This window comes from Panthera onca, chromosome D4, assembly GCF_046562875.1.
Source record: "Panthera onca isolate mPanOnc1 chromosome D4, mPanOnc1 haplotype 2, whole genome shotgun sequence".
Classification (NCBI taxonomy): domain Eukaryota; kingdom Metazoa; phylum Chordata; class Mammalia; order Carnivora; family Felidae; genus Panthera; species Panthera onca.
The window spans coordinates 71598972-71607902 of NC_138351.1; positions in this window are offsets into that span (position 1 = coordinate 71598972).

Sequence of the window (8931 nt, forward strand, 5' to 3'; positions counted from 1 at the left end):
CTCTTTCCTCTCTCTCTGCCCCTCCCTCACTCGCGCTCACTCTCTCTAAATATAAATAAATAAACATTTAAATAAAATAAAATTTCTCACATAAGGAATGCAATAATAGGGGAAAAATCTAATTTTACGATCAAGGAATTTCATTTCCAGTTTGTAGTATGTTCAGGCTCAAAATATTTGTTAATGCTCTGAAATACCCAGGGAGAATGTGGAAGGAACATGAGCTTTGGACTCAGAGAAATGTTATTTTTCTACTTCATGGTATAGGACAGATGCTAAACTTGGATAAAATAACTTGGTTTCAAATATGAGTGCTGCTATTCTGTGACCTTGAGCAAATTATTGCTCACTTCCTCATCTGTGAAAGGGGGTAAGTTCCACTGCATAGGAATATGGTGAAAATGAACAGATATTTAAAAAGTCTGCTCAAGTGTATATAATTTCTAGCCCAAGCAGCAAAAACATGCATTCCATTCTGGATTCCCAAGGTGATACTTCAGAAAGGGGCTTCTTTTCTTTTTAATGTTTATTTATTTTTGAGAGAGATGGAGACAGAATGCGAGTGGGTTAGGGGCAGAGAGAGAGGGAGACCCAGAATCCAAAGCAGGTTCCAGGCTCTGAGCTGTCGGCACAGAGCCCGACGCGGGCCTCGAACTCACAAGCTGTGAGATCATGACCTGAGCTGAAGTCGGATGCTCAACCGCTCAACTGACCGAGCCACCCAGGCGCCCTAAGTTCTAACCTCTTAGAGAATAAAAAGCAAGTAGCAATTCAGTGTGCTTCATTCTGAGCAGGCAGAACTCAAAAAAGGAAAACAAAAGTATAGTTGTTGCCTACATGTCCACAAGACTTCAATGGCACGCTATGTTGGCCATACCGTGGTGTTGGCCAACATTTATTAACGAAATGTTTTAGGAATAAACAGAGCCTCTTATTCATCTTGCCAAGAGTCATGCAATCTGGCAGCACTGAGCCTTTAGTCTTGTATTGCGTAACTGTCAGGTGGAGAGTCGTGACTGTCCCTCTGGAGGCAGCATACTCATTCCTGTTAACTACAATCCCCACCTTCTTTTCCCGCTTCAAGAACTCAAGGTAGAGTGGCAAGGTGCCTTTCTGTTGTGAGTGTGCAGCTATTTGACGTTTACTACAATAGGTATTTGAAGTGTTTCTAATACTTTGTCCACTGTCTGTTCCATTCCTTCTTCATTGCATCTAGGATGTTTTACTTATTTATACTACTTGCCTGGCATCTCAAACTCACTTGAGTTTGAGACGCGTGATTTTGATTTTTCTACCATCACAGCCAGGAATTTTCTTCGTGGCTCTATATTGAGGATCATATCTCCTTTTCTCCCTTTTTCATCCAAGAAGGAGAGATGAATGTTGACACATATTGAACATCCTCCAAGCCCTCAGTTAAGAACCACTGCATTGAAGTGTGGGCATCACTTTCATTTAAGTTATCTTTTAAGTACCCAGTTAGTTAAGGTGACTGTGTCCACTTTACAGGTGAGATGATGGGAGTACAACAAGTTTAGATAACTTATCTTTGCCGGAATTAATTTAGAATTCAGGTGTGGGTCACCTGGCACATAAGGAGGAACACGGAGTCAGCTAAAATATGCAGGTCTCTTAGAAAGCCATCTAGCAATGGATGAACTGAACTCGGAAAGTGAATTCCTTTTTTCTTGGCACCAAGATGACATCTACAATTTCTACCCTCCTTTTCCTCACAGAATGAGCTCTTCTTAAACTTTTCTCCACTGCATTTGTAAAGAAAATAGTACAGAATTAACTCTCAGGCTTCTGTACTGACAAACTCCTGCCCCGTCCTGGGTTTCTTGAAAGTTGAGGAAGGCAAGGCCACTAATTCTGCCCTTCAGCACATATAAACTTTTCCACAGAATTTGCTAAACTGCCTGCCCAGCCCAAAGGCAGGGAAACTACAAACTGACAGCTCACAGAAGTCTGTTTATTCTTAACCAGAATTAAACACTATTAAAACCCAGAAAATGGCCAGGTTCATAGAAGCGGCCATCTTCTTTTATTGTTTGCAGAGAAAGTGCTTAGTGGGTTAAGCAGGGCAAATTTTAAGTTCTGGAAAAAAGCTGCTGGTCAAGTCTTCTCTAGAAAAGAGCAATCCAGCCTTCCCCTTTGCACTTGACTGCCTTCTTTGTTTCCCTGACATGCACTCACAGGTACTTTCCTAGACTCATTTGTGACCTCACTGTTGGAATCAGGAAGCTTCAATGTAGGCTGGGTGGAGTCTGTTTGAGAAGTCAGGTGTGTGTGTGTATGTATGTGTGTGTCTGTGTGTTTTAGTTTATCCAGAGTGGAATCCGGAGAGTGGGCTGTGGATTTTAAACCTTGAAAAAATTGGGAAAGACAGAAACAACAGAGAGTGGGCAGAAGAGAAGTAGAGAAAAGAAGAAACGATAGCTGAGGAGGGGAAAAAAGGAGAAAGGACAAAGCGAAAAACAATTTTTTTTAAGAAGAAAAAATAGATAAGTCATTCATATGCATTACTTGTAATCCCTCTCACAATGCATGGAGTCACATCAGAATGTTAGGAACTACAGAAATAGGTAGATAACTATCTAATATAAAACTCAGATCATTATTAGTCTTATCCTAAGGAAAAAAAGTCAGTTTGTGCTCTCTTACCAAACGTCCTGGTGAAATCTACCTCTTCTTGGTGGAGGTTTAGGCTTTGGGTGAGTGGTGAGAGGGAGTAAGCTCTAGATCCTCAGGGAATGACGGGAGCGGCTTCTCTAAAGTACTTTGCAGGAAGAGCAGAGAACTAGGCTCACTAATAGACTCTCACCATTCAGTATGCTCCACAGGCCAACAGTATCAGCATCGCCTGGGAATTTGTTAGGGCAAATAAAGGGGAAAAAAAGAGGTTAGAGAGGGAAGGAGCCAACACATAAGAGACTCTTAAAAACTGAGAACAAACTGAGGGTAGATGGGGGGGTGGGAGGGAGGGGAGGGTGGGTGATGGGCATTGAGGAGGGCATCTGTTGGGATGAGCACTGGGTGTTGTATTGAAACCGATTTGACAATAAATTTCATATTTAAAAGAAAAGAAAGAAAGAAAGAAAGAAAGAACCCAGAAGCTACAGGAACAACAAAAAGAATAATAAATGCACGAAGGAGGATGAACAGGTAATTGTATACAGAAAGGATCAAGGATGTACAAGTAGGACGTTCCTTCTGTGGAGAAGAGCGAATTCACTTTAGTGCCCTAAGACTTCGCTATTCAAGGTCATGTAGACACCGGCATCACCTGGATCACCTGCGAGCGTGATAGACATGTAGACCTTCAGACCCCAACCCAGAGCCACTGAATAAGAGTCTGTGTTATAAGATTCCCCCCGGGGGATTCTTGCGCGCACTGATTTTGAGAAGCGGTGCTCTAGAGGGAGCTTTCGATCAGGGAGCTGTCGGTGAGGACCGGGAGCACTTGCATTAGCAAGTTGCCTGAGAATCTTGAGGAATGCCAATTCTCAGACCCCACCCTGGACCTACTGAATCAGAAGCTCTGAGGGTAGGGCCCAGATGGGTAGGTTTTAACAAGCCTTCCAGGTGATTCTGCCGCATGCTCAAGTTTGAGAACTACTGGGCCAGAAGTTTTTTTAAGCAACGGGAATGATTTAGGTTGGTCTGGTGTTATCATGTCTTCAACGCCATCATGACGCAAAAGTCTCATTCGAAATATTTAACACCCTGAGTGACCTGGAGGCTGATCATTCAGAAGGGACAACAGCTGTGCATCTGCTCAGTGGCGGGGATGAGGGCTACACTGCCAGGTATCCAACACCTTCAGTTGCTGGATTTGAATCCAGGATGTCCTAGGGGAGTGAATGGGTCAGCCTCAATGAGGGGGGACATAGGGGTGGGGCTGGGGGCAGAGGCTACTCATCTGCCATTATATATCCCATTAATTCAACAATTCGATTATAGCATTATATATTCCAACAATGCAACAACCGGTTAAACTGGCCATTCCTACCTGTATTGACTGAAGATCAGCCTGTGATATCGACGGGAGATGGCAATAATAGTTCTTCCCAGACGTCAGGCGGGCAACTGCAACATTCAGATGTGAGTTCTTTACTAGGCAAAAAAAAAAAAAATCTGTTCAAAATAAACAACCGTATTTGCTTGGAGTTTCAGTGCTAAAAAGTGGGAATTTATAAACCTTCTATGATCCCTTGACTACCAGGAAGCAAAGCCGTGCTAGGGCCCTAGGCCAAGGGCTAGTCTCAGGAACAGAACAGGAAGGAGCTCCATTATTTGAAAGGCACTTGGCAATGGCTCAGGGTGATGGGGCAGGAGTCACAATGGTGGACAGCATGAATCGTATACATCTTGGATTACACGGAGAAGAAAGACCCAGATGGAAAAGGACCACTCTCCCTCTCCACTCAACCCCGGCAGCGTGCCTTCAGGGAAACGAATGAAATTGTAAGTGTTGAAAACTGGGCCAAGGGCAAAGCGTTCACAAAAGTGAGTTACTTAGTATTAGGGCAGTAATTATGCCGGAGCTAATCCTGCCAACATGGAGCAAACGCATGCCTCTGGCTTTTGTGGGCTTTCTTCCGTGGTGCTCCGCTGTGAGATGTGGCAACCGTGGTAAACACTTCATTTTCTTCATATGGCCCAACTCCAGACTCTTTATTTGCTTTCCTTGTCACCCCCATTTCCACAGGAAGCTTGCAATCTCTCCAACAGACGTGATGCTCCTCGTAGAAATCTATAGTTAGCTATATATTTCTGATTACTTTTATTTTAAAAGCATTTGGAAATACTGAAAACTAGAAAGTAGAAAAGTAACCAGGATACTATCTCTAAGATTGTATTACCACGACTATGTGTATTTCGATGTCACACACATGTTTATACGCATTATGCGTGTGTTTGGGTGGGGTCCCGCACCAACAAGCAATTCTGGGGACACTAGCTGAGTGTCCTACAATTCAACTCAATTCTGACACCGTGTACCCAAAGAGAGCATTCCACGGGTTAAGAGTTCAGTCCCAAAGGACACCCCACCCCAGCCCCCAGCCCTCCTTCAGACACCAGTCACAAGCTCACCTGTGCTTCTGAATGGCTGGCTATAAATAAGAGGCTCCAAGACCCTCTCCTCTGGTTCGATTAATTTGCTAAAGCGGCTCACAGACCAGAGAAACATTTTATTTAGCAGATCACCAGTTTATTAGAGAAGGAGATAACTCAGAAACAGCCAGACAGCCGGGATGCAAAGGCAAAGGATGCGGAAAGGGCTTGGAGCGCCCATGCGGTCTCCTGATGAGCCATTCTCCCTAAATCTCCATTTGGTCACCAACCCGGGTCTCCGAACGCTATCCTCTTTGATGTCTATGGAGGCTCATTACCTAGCTATAGTTGATTAAATCACTGGCCACAGAAGAGTCAACCTCCAAACCCATCCCTGAAGTTTGGGAGGGAGGTGGTGCAGAAACTTCCAGCCCTCCTATCACGTGGTTGGTTTCCCTGGCAACCAGCCCCAACCTCAGGTTAGCTCAGGGTTTTCCGAAAGTCTCCTCATTGACACAACAAAAGCACCTTTTCTTCTCTTATCACAGGTATTTATAGGGTTTGGGGAACTCTGCCAGGAACCGGGTGGAAGAGCAAATATTTTTTTATTGTATATCACAATATCACAATATGTGTAATTCATTTTCACTGAATTGCCATGACACTATTACATGATTTTGTATTTGTTCTATTCCTTAATGCTTAATGTGCCAGGGGCATTTTCCATCATCTAATACAGTCCATGATTTTTAATTGTTGCATATGACTTTTTCATTTGGGTGCATTATGTTTTAATTAACTTTTTCCTTACTAAGTTTTTTAATAACCTTACAATCGTAAAACAACCCTGTGATGAGTGTCTAATAAATCACTGCCGACACTCTTATTTCTCTTAGAGTGATTTCTTAGAAATATAACTATTTTTAGTGACTTTAACGTGTAATGTCAAACTTTAGTCTGGTGTGCTTACACACTTTGCACACACCAGCCGTCCATGAACTTGTTATTATACTTTTAATTTGCATTTCCTTACTAATGTGGTTGAACACATTATTATTTTTTTATACAAACTATTTCGTATTTGCCAATTTGTTTTTACTAGGTCTGTTTGATTCTAATTTGTAAGAGGATCTTTGTATTTTAAGTGTTTTAGTAATTAATGTTTTTTTTCAGGTACAGGAATTAAATTTTTTTAGTCAAATCTATTGATTGTGTCTTTTGACATGTTTTGCCTTGGTTATAAGATTGAAAAGATACTCTCATTTTGTGGTTCCTTATGTGTATAATCTTTTTCCTAATAACAAAAAGTAATGCTAGTTTTTACATTAAATTTTTTAAATTAAAACACTTATAAAAGCCTAGGAAAATCAAAATACACTGTAAAAAAACCAAAATTCAACCAAGTAAATGTTAAGATCTACTAGGTAGAGGGGAAATCCAAAGGGCTACAGAAAGTGAGAGGTTTTTAAAGGCAGACCCAGGAAGTCATAAATTGAAAGAAGGATTATTACTGGTGAAGTAACGTTCACTTGGGGACAAAAGGGCTTTAGTAGGTGGATTACCTTATCCTCCTTTGGGGAAAAAAGAGGGCCTTCGTGATAGATTACCTTATTGGTACTGACTAGGAAATTCCTGACTGGTGAAAGGTTACATTTCTGGGGGTTTGAAATTGCAGTTAGGTTAAGTATTAAGTCTTGGTTTACTGATGTGGGACCTTAATCTAAGTGATGCCATTTTGGGCCTATGGTTTTCTTTTTAACAACATAAAGGATAAAAGATGTACCCATCTCTCAGCAAATAAAATATTACGTATACTCTCTGTTGTGTCCATGTACATTTTAATCTTTCTTTCACTATTTGTTGTTATGGAAAGAGATGAGGATATACACACATTTCTCTAGAGTCAATTTACTGAATGTCAATCAATTTCTCTCCATTGTCTTGTGATGTTTCCTATACAACCTACTGAAGTCATATCTAATAAAGCATGTGAAGTATTTTTCCCTGCAGTGGTTCGTGTGTTTACTCTTGCCTCAGACTCACATCTATTTATTACACATTTAATGAAAATATAGAAGCAAATATGATTATTTGCTCATTGAAAACTTTTCTTAGCTCTGAAAAAAAAATATCAATGCTGGTAAAGATATAATAAAAAATAGTTTTGCAGGGCGCCTGGGTAGCTCAGTCAGTTGAGCCTCTGACTCTTAATTTCTTTTCTTTTTTTTTTTTTTTTTTAAATTTTTTTTTTCAACGTTTTTTTATTTTTATTTTTGGGACAGAGAGAGACAGAGCATGAACGGGGGAGGGTCAGAGAGAGGGAGACACAGAATCCGAAACAGGCTCCAGGCTCCGAGCCGTCAGCACAGAGCCTGACGCGGGGCTCGAACTCACAGACCGCGAGATCGTGACCTGGCTGAAGTCGGACGCTTAACCGACTGCGCCACCCAGGCGCCCCTCTGACTCTTAATTTCAAGTCGGGTCATAATCCCAGGGTCGTGGGATCAAGCCCCACATCAAGATTTTGTCTCAGGGTACCTGGGTGGCTCGGTTGGTTAAGCCTCTGACTCTTGATTTTGGCTCAGGTCATGATCTCATGGTTTGTGAATTTGAGCCCCATTATAGTCTCAGTGCTGACAGCTGGAGGTCTGCTTGGGATTCTCTCTCTGTCCCTCCCCCACCCAAATAAATAAATAAACAAATAAATAAATAAATAAAATAAACTATTAAAAAATCTTTTAAAAAAAGGGATTCTCGCTCTCTGCTTCTGCCCCCTTTCCCACTAGCGCGCTCTCTGTCTAAAATAAATTTTAAAAAACGTTTGGCACATGAAAGACAACAGAGTATTAGTTTATGACATATGGAGATACCAGCTGTATGAAAGTTAAATATTTGAACATTAAATCCCCCTGTGCAATGCAGATTTGAGATGATGTATAAGAAAACTAAGGTTGGATAAGTAAACTGGGGTCAGAATATGGAGGGTCTTCAAAGAGAGAACTTTGAGTTTAATAAGCAACCAAGAAGGGGTCTTGAGGGTTCTTGAGCAGGGACAATGATGAGGAAAGGCCATTAGTATGATAATGCTCTATGGGCTAGAGGCAGAGACACTGGATTCAGAGAAGCATGCTGGGAATTCTAGAAATTCATCAGTGATAGAATGAGGAATTTTCTTTTTCTTTTTTTTTTTTAATGCTTTTATTTATTTTTGAAGGAGAGAGAGAGACAGAGCATGAGCGGGGGAGGAGCAGAGAGAGAGGGAGACACAGAATCTGAAGCAGGCTCCAGGCTCCGAGCTGTCAACACAGAGCCCGATGCGGGGCTTGAACACACAAACTGTGAGATCATGACCTGAGCTAAAGCCAGACGCTCAACCGGCTGAGCCACCCAGGCACCCCAACATGAGGAATTTTCAAGAGTGGCAGTGTAGCAGAAGGCAATGATTTCTTCACATGTAAGACAGAAACCATGGTGCCCACTCAACAAATATCTGTTAAGTTTCCATATACTCTAGATATATAAAGGACAGGAAAGAGAGAATGCCACTGTTCTGGGCCTTATACCTTGAAGAAATAGTAATACCACTGATGAAAATAGGAACATTTTTGTCCTCCTGTGTGGACTGCTGCATACCCTTTTCTCACTTAATTCATGATAAGTAACCCCCAAGAGCCTCTGTCCTTGCCATTTTTCTGTACAATAACTTCTAAGGGGAATCCAAACATTCCTGTGGCTTTTTTCTGGTCCACCAATCCTTAAGGAGAAGTCCAATTGTGGTTACTGTTCATGTGCTCTGACCTACTGGTGGTCTTAACGTCCCTCCCCCCTCCCCAAGTCCCATGCATGATGAATTCTTCTGTGGGCCCTTTGCAC